The sequence below is a fragment of the Rhinatrema bivittatum genome, chromosome 17 (genome assembly GCF_901001135.1).
Source record: "Rhinatrema bivittatum chromosome 17, aRhiBiv1.1, whole genome shotgun sequence".
NCBI lineage: Eukaryota > Metazoa > Chordata > Amphibia > Gymnophiona > Rhinatrematidae > Rhinatrema > Rhinatrema bivittatum.
The window spans coordinates 55816084-55829211 of NC_042631.1; the positions used below are offsets into that span (position 1 = coordinate 55816084).

Sequence of the window (13128 nt, forward strand, 5' to 3'; positions counted from 1 at the left end):
ATCATAATATCCTTCAGCTGATCGCCAGAGAGTGGGATACCCCGGAGGCCAATCTTAGGGTTGGTAGGGCTATGGATAAATTGTATCCTCTCCCGGCGGATTTTTTTAGAGCTGCTCAGAGTCCCCGCAGTGGACTCGGCGGTCTCAGCAGTGTCGAAGCATACGACCATTCCCATCACTGGCAGGACGGCATTGAAAGATATTCAGGATCGGAAGTTGGAGGTGTACCTGAAGAGGGTATTTGAGGTCTCAGCGCTAGGCATGCGGGCTGCGATCTGCCGTTCGCTGGCTCAACGTGCAGGACTTCGGTGGGTACAACAGCGGCTCACGTCTCAGACCCTGCCGGACGCAAAGGCCCAGCAGGCAGACAGGTTGGAGGCCGTGGTCGCCTACGGGGCAGATGCCTTGTACGATCTTATCAGAGTACAAGCATGAACCATGGTGGCTGCGGTGTCGGCGCATCGTCTTCTTTGGCTAAGGAACTGGGCGGCTGATGCTTCATCCAAAACCCGCCTGGGATCTCTCCCTTTCAAGGGCAAGTACCTGTTTGGAGAAGACCTGGATCAGATCATTAAGTCACTCAACTAGAATGCGGTTCATAAGCTGCCTGAGGATCGACCCCCGCTCCTATAGAGCTTTCAATATCAACAGAAATAGGTATCGTAATCAGCGTAAGACATGCTCCACGAGACAGCAGCCGCCTCGGGCTCCTTCCTCTCGTTCGCTTACTTGGAATCGGTCCTTTCGGGGCTGTCGGCCTGAAAAGGACGGACACGGGACGGGCACCGCTCCGAAGCCATCCCAATGATGCCAGAGGGACCCACGAGTCGACTCCCCGGCTGGGGGGTCGACTTGCGCTTTTCTACGAAGCATGGGTCCAAATAACCTCAGACCAATGGGTCCTAAGTATTCTAAGACAAGGTTAGGCGTTGGATTTTGTGCGCACGCCTCCAGACAGGTTTCTGTTCTCCCCCTGCGGGTCCCTTCTCAAGCACCGGGCCGTCCGGCAGACACTAGATCGTCTTCTTGCTTTGGGTGCGATGGTGGCGGCCTCCGAATTGGGCCAGGGCCACTATTCCATCTATTTTGTAGTGCCCAAAAAGGAAGGGACCTTCCGTCCCATTCTGGATCTCAAGACCATCAACAACTCCCTCAGGGTACCGCGGTTCCGCATGGAGACGCTCCGTTCGGTGCTGGCTGCGGTGCACCCGGGGAAGGTTTTAGCCTCCTTGGATCTTACGGAGGCATACCTACATATTCCGATCAATCGAGCCCATCAGCAATTCCTTCGATTCAAGATCTTGGGGCAGCATTTTCAGTTCCGGGCCCTACCCTTCGGGCTGGCCATGGCCCCACGGGTTTTCTCGAAGATTATGGTGGTAGTGGCAGCGGCACTCAGAAGGGAAGGAATCCTGGTGCATCCCTACCTGGAAGATTGGCTCATCTGGGCAAAGTCGCAAATGCAGGGGATTCAGGCGGTCGACAGGGTGATTCGACTCCTTCATTCCCTGGGGTGGATCGTCAACTTCACGAAGAGCAAGCTACATCCATCCCAGATGTTGGACTTCCTGGGAGCGCACTTCGACACGCGTGCAGCCATGGGGTTCCTCACCCCGGAGAGGGCGCAGGCTCTACGCGAGCAGATCCTCAGATTCCTGGCTCTCGAGGCTCCGACGGCGTGGGACTATCTTCAGGTCCTGGGAACCATGGCCTCCACCATCGACCTGGTGCCGTCCCCTGTAGAGAGCATTGCTTTCCCGGTGGAAGCCGGTGTCTCGGAATTACCAGGCGGTCCTTCCACTTCCAATCTCCGTGAGGAAAAGTCTCGGTTGGTGGTTGGATCCTCATCAATTGGTGCAAGGGGTGTCCCTGGAGCCCCCGGACTGGATGGTGGTGACCACGGACGCCAGTCTATCGGTCTGGGGAGCGGTCTGTCAGGACAGCTCAATTCAGGGACGATGGTCGGTGGAGCAATCGACCTGGCCCATAAATCGACTGGAGGACAGGGCTGTTTGGCTCGCCCTGCAGGGATTCCTACACTTGGTACGCCGTCGAGCAGTGCGTGTACTATCGGACAATGCCACCACGGTTGCATACATCAACCGTCAGGGGGGCACGAAGAGTCTACTAGTATCGTTGGAAATCGACAGATTGATGGAATGGGCGGAGCTTCATCTCCTGCGTCTGGCTGCCTCCTACATAGCGGGCGTCAACAACGTACAAGCTGACTTCTTAAGTCGACAGCACCTGGATCTAGGAGAGTGGGAACTCTCGGAAGAGGTGATGGATCTGATAGTCAAGCACCGGGGAACTCCCCGCTTAGATCTCATGGCAACGGCCAGGAATGCAAAGGCCGCTCGCTTCTTCAGTCGAAGAAGGGAACATGGAGCGGAAGGAGTCAACGTGCTGGTACTGCCATGGCCACGTCAGGTTCTTCTGTATGTCTTTCCGCCGTGGCCGCTGGAGAGAAAGGTTATTCGAAGAATAGAAGCCCATCAGGGTCCGGTAATACTTGTGGCGCCGGAGTGGCCTCGACGGCCGTGGTTCGCGGACCTCCTCCACCTGGCGGTGGGCGACCCGCTCCGACTCGGGCACCTACCGCGGCTCCTGCGTCAGGGACCAATATTTTTTCCAGCGGCAGATCGCTTCTGTCTTGCGGCTTGGCTTTTGAAAGGCGCAAACTGAGGCATTGCGGTTACCCCGAGCCCGTTATTTCCACACTATTAAGGGCGCGTAAGAAGTCCACGTTGGTCATGTACGTTAGGGTGTGGAAGATTTTCTAGGAGTGGTGCGGCTCGCATGACATTCAGGCACAGCAAGCTTCGGTGGGACAGATACTTTCTTTCCTACAGGCGGGACTGGATCTGGGTCTTGCTTATAATTCTCTCCGGGTTCAGGTGGCGGCTCTTGGAGCTTTTCGTCAGGGGGTGGAGGACAGCCTTCTGTCTTCCCATCCCGATATCCTGCATTTCCTTAAAGGGGTGAAGCATATAAAACCTCCAATCCGACCACCATGCCCGTCATGGAACTTGAACCTGGTGCTTCAGGCCCTCTGCAGTCCACCTTTTGAGCCCTTGCAGTCCGCTTCCATCAAGGATGTCACCCTCGAGACCAGGCCTGGGCAAGGGGCGGCCCGCGGGCTGAATCCGGCCCGCCTACGGTCTGTGACCGGCCCGCCCACTGCTGAGAGCAGACGGGGAATGAGGCACGCTGCCTTCCCTTGCAGAGGGAAGGCAGCAGTTCATTCTCCGCTCCCTCGCTCCCCGATTGGCCGGCCAATCGGGGAGCGAGGGAGCGGAGAATGAACTGGGTTTTTTTTTTACAGCGTCCGGTGGAGGGGAGGGAGTGACTCGAGCGAAGGCACGCTGCCCGATTGGCCGGTGCTGCCGGCCAATCGGACAGCGTGCCTTCGCTCGGGTTTCTTTCCTACATACCGTATTTTTCGCTCCATAAGACGCACTTTTTTCCCCCCAAAAGTGGGGGGGAAATGTATGTGCGTCTTATGGAGCGAATATTAAAAAAAAAAAAAAATCTAACAAACCCCTCCCACCCTCCTGACCCCCCCCCCCCCAGACCTGCCGACTTAATTTACTACAACCCCCCCACCCTCCTGACCCCCCCAAGACCTGCCAAACGTCCCTGGTGGTCCAGCGGGGGTCCGGGAACGATCTCCTGGGCATGGGCCGTTGGCTGCCAGTAAACAAAATGGCGCCGACGGCCCTTTGCCCTCACTATGTCACTGGGACCGACCGCTGCTATTGGTCAGTCTCAGTGACATAGTGAGGGCAAAGGGCCGTCGGCGCCATTTTGTTTACTGGCAGCCGACGGCCGAAGCACAGGAGATCGTTCCCGGACCGCTCCTGGACCCCAGCTGGACTACCAGGGACGTTTGGCAGGTCTTGGGGGGGTCAGGAGGGTGGGGGTTGTTAATTTAAAGGGTTGGGATGGGTTTTTTTTGGGGGGGAGGGGTTCCCAGAGAAAGAAAAGTTTTCTGATCTGGGGAGTGGACCGAAATGGTCCTCCCCAGACCCGAAAACAAAATGGGGAGAAAAAAAAAAACTATGCAATCCCCTAATTTGCTCCATAAGACGCCCAGACGCAGAGCCGGTTTAGCACAAATTTATTTTTTTTTATTTCCCCCCTCTGAATCCTAGGTGCGTCTTATAGTCAGGTGCGTCTTATGGAGCGAAAAATACGGTATGTCACAGTTCCGCCTTTCGTGGTCTTTTTTCAGGGGTCCCCAACCACCGGTTCGCAGACCGGGACCGGGCCGTGGGAGTTTTTTGCCAGTCCACGGCGCGCGTTCCCGGTCTCTCCCGCTGCCGTTGCCACTGGGCTGTCAGCACATTCAAGCCCAGTGGTAACAGCAGCGGTGTTAGAAGCTGTGGCACCCGCGGCTGGCCTTTTCTTCCTCCCGTGACCCGGAACAGGAAGTGATACACGGAGCGGTGCGCGGAAAGGAGAAAGAGCCGTGCCGCGTCGGCTGCAGCGTCGGTCCCCGAGCAATTGAAGCAGCCGGTAATCGAGAAAGGAGTCAGCAGCATGAGCCTCCCGCGGCCGATGGGATTCTTCTTTCTTGGCCTGCGGGGGCTGCTGCAGCTCCCATTTGTGCTCGGGGGGGGGGGGAGAGGAAGTGAGTAACAGAGAGTGAGAAGCAGCCAGCCAGCCTGTGTGTGATTGACTGGTCAGAGAGCTGATGTGTGTATGTATGTGAGAGACAATGAAAGTGATTGCTCAGGGAGATGACTGATGTGTATATGAGAGTGTGAGACATTAGTCAGGGAGGTGACTGATGTGTGTGTGTGTGAGAGAGAAAAAGCATGGAAGTGAGAAGTCTGGGTATGTGGGAAAGCATGAGCGAAGGAAGCCTGGAGTTGTGGGAGTGAGAAACCTGGGTGAGTGTGCATGCATGAGAGAGAGAGACTGCTTGGTAAGGTGACTGTGTGTGTGAGAGAAAAAGACTGGTGTGTGTGAATGTGAGAGAATGTGATTCAGGGAATGAGAAGCCTGTGCACGTGGAGAGTGAGCATGGAAATGAGAGAGACTGGTGTGTGTGTAACAGAGAGAAAGTGATTATGGGAATGAGAAGCCTGTGCATGTGAAGAGAGTGAGCATGAGAGTGAGAAACCTGGGTGTGTGTGAGACACAGCATGGGAGGGAGAAGCCTGTATATCTGAAAGAGAACTGGCGAGTGGGAAGCCTGTGTGTGTGTGTGAGAGAGAGAAAGAAAGTGATTATGGGAATGAGAAGCCTGTGCATGTGGAGAGAACAAGCATGGGAGTGAGAGACTGGTGAGTGAGTGTGTGTGTGTGAGAGAGAGAGACAGAGAAAGTGATTATGAGAGTGAGAAGACCATATATGTAAGTAGAACACGGGAGTGGGAAGCCTGTATGTGTGTGTGTATGGCATGAGAGAAACTGTTCAGGAAGGTGACTGGTGTGTGTGTGCCAAAGACTGTTTGGGAGATGATTGGTGTGTGAGAGACAGAAACTGGTCATGGGGGCATGACTGGTATGGTGTGTGTGTGAGAGACATGGGCACTAAGGAAGAGGACCATAAGTATAGAGCTTAGCTTCTACTGCTGCTTCTGGTGTGTGCCACGGCCTGCAGGGAAGGGGAGTAGGAGAGCTGCTGGAGGGGGTAAGTAAAGGTGGCTTTAAGTTTATTTTTCTTGACTGCCATTTTAATTGTGTGATGTCTGCTTTTTTGAAATATTTTATTGGTGTTTGGAGAATGTTTAATAGTTTTTATGAGTTTTTAATTGTTGGATGTTATTCTGTTCATAGCTGTTTTGAAACATTTATTCTGCTTATTAGTATAGTTTTACAATTATTTCTGTGTGGGGATCTATAGTGCTTGCTAGTTCTGTTTTCCTAATAAGAGGTGTATTGGTTTTTAGGACCTGATTTAATATTTGTAGTGTTGCCTTTTCATAGATAGGGTTGCTCCTGTTTGAGTGTATTCCATAATACAGGTGTAACTGTGTGCGGATTAGTTTATGTGCATTACTACAGATCCTGGGAGTATGTTAGGTCGGTTCTGTGTCTGTTACCGAGATGAGATATTTTGCTAGCATGTAAGCATTTGTATCGGTCTTATTTGTTGTGTTTTCTCAGAGGACATGCATTGGTGGTAAACTGCTGTCTTTTCATAAGTAGGGCTATTGAGAACTGAGTTAATTATATTAGTCCGGCCCTCTAAAACCATCCCAATTTCTCATGCGGCCCCATGGGAAAATTAATTGCCCACCCCTGCTCAAGACAGTTTTCCTAGTGGCTATCAGCTCAGCACGTCGGATCTCGAAGTTGCAGGCTCTCTCCTGTCGGGAACCATATCTTCGCTTTACTCCTGGCGGAGCTTCCTTGCATACGGTGCCATCCTTCTTGCCTAAGGTGGTCTCGGGGGTTCATATTAATCAGTCGGTGGAACTCCCATCCTTCCCCTCTTTGGAGCCGGGTGATCTGCACAAGCTAGATGTACGGCGGTCTCTGATACACTATCTGGAGGTGACTAATGAGTTTCGGCTCTCCGATCATTTATTTGTCCTCTGGTCGGGACCCCGTAGAGGGTACATGGCCTCGAAACAATCCATTGCTCGCTGGTTGAAGGGAGCAATCATAGCGGCATATCTGGGAACAGGTAAGACTCCGCCGTTGGTACTCAAGGCGCATTTTCTTCGCGCCCAGGCAACTTCCTGGGCGGAGAGCTCCTCCGTTCCCGCCCAGGAAATCTGTAGGGTGGCCACATGGAAGTCGCTTCACACTTTCACCAGGCATTATCGCCTAGACGTCCGAGCGCCGTCGGACGGTCAGTTGGGGGACAGGGTCATTCGGGCAGGGCTGTCTGGGGCCCACCCGTGATGGGAAAGCTTTGGTACATCCCACCGTCTGGAATGATCCTGGTACATACAGGGAAATGAAAATTATTCCTTACCTGCTAATTTTCGTTCCTGTAGTACCATGGATCATTCCAGACACCCTCCCTCGTTTTTGGGGGTATTTGTGTGTGGGACATCCCTGCTTACCTGTCTCTAACATTCTTCTTTCTCTGTACTGCTGGTACTGCGGGTCTGTCTTCCGCACAGTACTGTTTGCAAGTTTCACAGTTTATAGTTAATTCCAAATCTAGTTGCTGAGCCTTTGGCCGGCGTTTGTTCTGTTTTTGGTTACTTGATCCCTCTGTTCTTCTAATCTCTTCTCGTTCGGCTTTGATAGTCTGTTTACTGAGAATTGAGTCAGGGGAGACATGGTTATATGGGACCTCCCCTGAGAGTTTTGTTCTGACTCCATCTGCTGGACGGGGGACATAACCCACCGTCTGGAATGATCCATGGTACTACAGGAACGAAAATTAGCAGGTAAGGAATAATTTTCATATCTGTACAGCATATGTAAGAATTCAAACTATAACACTGGCTCAGAACAACTTCCTGATTATGGGAAGTGTGGGGGCACTCGATGCACCCATGCGGCAGCCACCCCTGCCGCACCGGTGCCTTGCCTCCGCCCGAAGGGGAATGGAGGCCAACCCTGTCTCCTCCGCATGCTGGTAGGAATGGCAACAGCATCGTGCTGCCAGTGCTGTGGGGTGCTGTGGCATGGTGGCACCTCCTGTGATGTTACTCCCACCAGATTGGCCCAGCATCGGGAGCAGTGATGACATCAGGATGTGCCCCGATGCCGGGTCACCCAACTGATTGGGTGGGAGCACACACCACAGTTTTGGGGGAAGGATAACTGGCGGGCAATTTAAAACCCCCTGGTTCCCCTCGGCTCAGCCTCTTCCTTCTTGGCCCCCAAGCAGAACGGTTTCTTCCTGTTTCAGAGCTCCATGCCTGGTCTTCCGGGTGAGTTCTCAGAGCTTCTGTTATACATTTTTTTTTCTTTTTAGTGCAATGTTTTCCAATTCCTGCTTTAAAGGAAGTTCAAGCTTTTTTTTCTTTCTGTGGGGAGGTTTGCAGTGGCACCTTGGGCTGTACAGCCCATTAGGCTCTAAATATTAGAGCTGTCCACCATTTTCCACCTCGCTCCTGCTGGTTCCTGTCGTACTCCCAAAAAGAAATTAATAATATATTCATAATTTGTTGCGATTCGGCCGAAACCCGTCTGGATTGCGATTATCGTAAGGAGATGCTGTCAAACTTTGTACAAATATCCTTAAGGTCCAACTCCTCGGCTGTAGCTTGTCAGGCCCCAGCACAGTGCGCTACAGGGGTTTTAGGTACCCAGGCCCTGAGGTGCCCATTAGTTTGGAACCCTCTGGCCCCAATCCCAATGGTTCTCGTGCCCTTTGGTGTTTCTGACTGCAGGGGAGCTAAAACCTGACGGGGAGGAGGTAGGGCACCTGGACCACCTCGAGGAGCAAATGTTATTAATAAGGGAACTGTGAAGTGTGGGGGAATGTCCCAGAAGACCCCTATTGGAAAGCATAATTTGTCTAATACAGGGGCAAAGGAGGAAAAGTGTTGGAAGGCAGCAGCAGCAGCATCGGTGCCCTCAGCACCAATATGACACATCTCATCCCTAAGGAAATCAAGGATCGGTCAGTCATCCAGACGCAAGTCATCCTGCCTATCCTTACCAATGCAGCACCTGATGCAGGGGCACAAAGTCCAGCTGGTTGCACAGAAACATGCCTCGGCATCTCCTTGCAAGCCCAGGATTAGGAACTCATGTAGCCAAAGGGATGAGATAGGGTACAGATCCCCATCGGATGAGATGCAGTATAGATCCCCATCCTGGCCAGCCTCCCGCTCACCATCTGAGTGTTTCCACACCAGTCCCGGCCTATGGCACAGGCCGTGCCGGTGGCCCTACTACGATGGTCACCCCTATGGGGATCCAGACGGTGTAACGCATTACTGGGGTTACCGGCCTTACAATGTCGACCCATGGCCCAGGTGGGATAGATGGCCTCGTTATTCCCCAACTGCATTTCGATCACCATCCCCACACCAAGGTTTTTCACCATATCCTGACTTGGTGAGGAATCCGGTGAGCGTAGTCACTTCCCTCCTCAATTCAGAGGTAACCACTGTTGCAGAGAGCAGCCTGCAGTGCCTTTGGACAGCTCACAGTGAGACAGAGATAGAGACACTCGCAGTCTGAGACATCACTCATCTTCTGTTCACTTTAGCCTTTCCTCATAGGGGAGCTGTTCCATCACCTTTATCATTTTGGTCACCCTTCTCTGTACCTTCTCCATCGTAACTATGTCTTTTTTGAGATGCGGCGACCAGAATTGTACACAGTATTCAAGGCGTGGTCTCATCAAGGAGCGATACAGAGGCATTATGACATTTTCCGTTTTATTCACCATTCCCTTTCTAATAATTCCCAACATTCTGTTTGCTTTTTTGACTGCCACAGCACACTGAACTGATGATTTCAATGTGTTGTCCACTATGACACCTAGATCTTTCTTGGGTGGTAGTTCCTAATATGTAACCTAACATTGTGTAACTATAGCATGGGTTATTTTTCCCTATATGTATCACCTTGCACTTATCCACATTAAATTTCATCTGCCATTTGGATGCCCAATTTTCCAGTCTCACAAGGTCTTCCTGCAATTTATCACAATCTGCTTGTGATTTAACTACACTGATTAATTTTGTATCTGCAAATTTGATTATCTCACTCATCGTATTTCTTTCCAGATCATTTATAAATAAATTTAAAAGTACGGGTCCCAATACAGATCCCTGAGGCACTCCACTGCTCACTCCCTTCCACTGAGAAAATTGTCCATTTAATTCTACTCTCTGTTTCCTGACTTTTAGCCAGTTTGTAATCTACAAAAGGATATCACCACCTATCCCATGACTTTTTATTTTTCCTAGAAGCCTCTCATGAGGAACTTTGTCAAACGCCTTCTGAAAATCCAGATACACTACATCTACCAGTTCACCTTTATTTACATTTTTATTAATGCCTTCAAAGAAGTGAAGCAGATGTGTGAGGCAAGACTTGCCTTGGGTAAAGCCATGCTGACTTTGTTTCATTAAACCATGTCTTTCTATATATTCTGTGATTTTGATATTTAGAACACTTTCCACTATTTTTCTTGGCACTGGGTAACTGGTCTATAGTTTCCCAAGATCGCCCTGGGAGCCCTTGTTAAATATTGGGGTTATATTAGCCACCCTCCAGTCTTCTGGTAAAATGGATGATTTTAATGATAGCTTACAACTTTTTACTAATAGGTCTGAAATTTCATTTTTTAGTTCCTTCAGAACTCTGGGGTGCATACCATCTGGTCCAGGTGATTTACTACTCTTCAGTTTGTCAATCAGGCCTACCACATCTTCTAGGTTCACCATGATTTGGTTCAGTCCATCTGAATCATTACCAATGAAAACCTTCTCCGGTACGGGTATCACCCCAACATCCTCTTCAGTAAATACTGAAGCAAAGAAATTGTTTAATCTTTCTGCAATGGCCTTTTCTTCTCTAAGTGCCCCTTTAACACCTCGATCATCTAATGGTCCAACTGACTCCTTCACAGGCTTTCTGCTTTGGATATATTTTAAAAAGTTTTTACTGTGAGTGTTTGCCTCTATGGCCAACTTCTTTTCAAATTCTCTCTTAGCCTGTCTTATCAATGTCTTATATTTAACTTGCCAACGCTTATGCATTATCCTATCTTCTTCTGTTGGATCCTTCTTCCAATTTTTGAATGAAAATCTTTGGCTAAAATAGCTTCTTTCACCTCACCTTTTAACCATGCCGGTAATCATTTTGCTTTCCTTCCACCTTTCTTAATGTATGGAATACATCTGCACTGTGCTTCTAGGATGGTATTTTTTAACAATGACCAAGTCTCTTGCACACGTTTTACCTTTGTAGCTGCTCCTTTCAGTTTTTTTCTAATTATTTTTCTCATTTTATCAAAGTTTCCCTTTTGAAAGTTTAGCTTGACAGCCGTGGATTTGCTTACTGTCCCCCTTCCAGTCATTAATTCAAATTTGATCATATTATGATCACTATTGCCAAGCGGCCCTACCACCGTTACCTCTCTCACCAAATCCTGTGCTCCACTGAGAATTAGATCTAAACTTTCTCCCTCTCTAGTCGGTTCCTGAAGCAATTGCTCTATAAAACTGTCATTTATTCCATCCAGGAACTTTATCTTTCTGGCATGTCCCGATGATACATTTACCCAGTCAATATTGGGGTAATTGAAATCTGTCAGTAACAAGGGCAACCGAATAAGATTTAAATTATAACCTAAGTGACTGTGTCATCAAGCCAGACGTTGTGATTTTAACCCAAAACCCAACCGGTCCTCTAATCATTCACCATCACTAAAAAACTTAATTTTATTAGCTGAAAAAATTTATTTTTTTTTTGAATTTTTGAACATTTTTTTTCGTGAAGTTAAAAAGTCAGAAGGACTTTCAAAAACAGTCTTTGATAGACACTCAACTCCATTGACAATGTGAAGAAGAATTGATAAGCAATCTCTCAATGCAAGGTATAAACACAGCCCTACACGGCCGGTGTTTCACAAAGCAAGCTTCCTCAGGGGTATCTGAACAATATCAACATCGGAGTATTTGCCAGTTTAAGATGGACACGAAGTCTCAGGAGGTGAAGAAGGCCTGGAGTCAAGAGCAGCAATGTCATCAGGACAATTGGCCAGGAGGGAGCGCATGCCGCTGTGTCAGGGAAAGGATGGCCGGCAGGTAATTGAAAACCACCCGGCTCCTCTCGGCTCAGCCTCTTCCTCTTCAGCCCCTGAGCGGATTGGTTTCCCCACCTATTCCTCCCTTTGAGTAGATAGGCAAAAACCCGCTATCTAACAATTAACTCTATCTGTTATTCTGTCGCGGCGGTGGCGACAGAGTCCAGGAAAGCATTTGTAAATGCAGAGGCATTAGAAGGAAGCTGGGTGGTACCAATATATACATGAGAGGCCTAAGGGCACTCACTTGTTTGCCGTGAATGATCAATGTCAGGCCCAGGCTCAGGGCCTTGACGGATCAATGGCTGGATACGTGGGGAGGGGCTCTGGCAGGGCTTGCTTTGTGGTAATACTAAGTGAGGGAGGTAAATGTGCTTGGTGGTCACGATGCCTGTTCCAGGGGCTCACTGAGTGTGAGACCCCATGTCTCTGTTGGGCAGAAACCAGAGTTATTGGCACCTGCCCAGCGTCAATTTTGTAAACATTATTGACTGGACTCGACGCCTAAATTAGACTCTCCTGTTAGGGACTGTAATAAATGGCTGCGGCGTTTGCATCCAAATTATGTGTCACGTTTTTCTTGTGTGTAATTGGTGGAATCCAGCTTGGCTGTGGTGGGGGCAGAATAGAGTCCAGGGATGTCTGGGCTGCTTGGTTTTATCTGAAAGCATGCATCTGAGCAGAAAAAGGAAGTAGAATTGCAACCTCTTTTTGGTGCTTGTTTTTAAAAGTATTTTTGTATAAATTCAGATTAATACAGAGCTAAGAGTTTCGGCCTAATAAGAAATTTCATAATGACCAGTTTTGATATAAAATCTCTAGATGTATATGACCGAAGGTTCGCTCAGTGTGCCAAATACTCTTGCACTGGTCCTGATTGCATATTATCAGAAAGCATACATCTGAGCAGAAACAGGAAGTAAAATTGCAACCTCTTTTTGGTGCTTGTTTTTGAAAGTATTTTTATAAATTCAGAGTAATATAAAGCTAAGAGTTTTGGTCTAATAAGAAATTTCATAATGACCAGTTTTGATATGAAATTTCTACAGGTTATATGACCAAAGGTTCGCTCAGTATGCCAAATACACTGGTCCTGATCGCATATTATCATGCTTAGTAAATCTAGCCTTAAGTCTGTACTTGAGGCAATGGAGAATGAAGTGACTTGCTCAAACTTAAAGGAGTAGTGGGATTTTAATGTTGGTTTCCCTAGCTCCTAGCCTATTGTTCTAACCTAGCTCCTAGCCTATTGTTCTAACCACTAGGCTACTCCTCCACAAGGGTAGCCTTTAGAGTAACAGCTTGAGATCTTAAAGACCAAAACTTTTGTTGACAGATTTGAATTTCTCTTATTATGTCTGGAAATATTCTAATCAATTGGCCGAAGAATCTCTTATGACGAGGAAAAAAGTTTAACAAAAAAAATATAGATATGTCTTTGGA

At 49.0% G+C, this 13128-nt stretch overlaps 1 protein-coding gene across 2 annotated transcripts in view; it reads left to right on the plus strand.

Moving 5' to 3' along the window:
* Positions 1 to 13128, plus strand: part of LOC115079357 (sodium/hydrogen exchanger 11-like) — a 561464-nt gene that overhangs the window by 438072 nt on the left and 110264 nt on the right. The window lies entirely within an intron of this gene.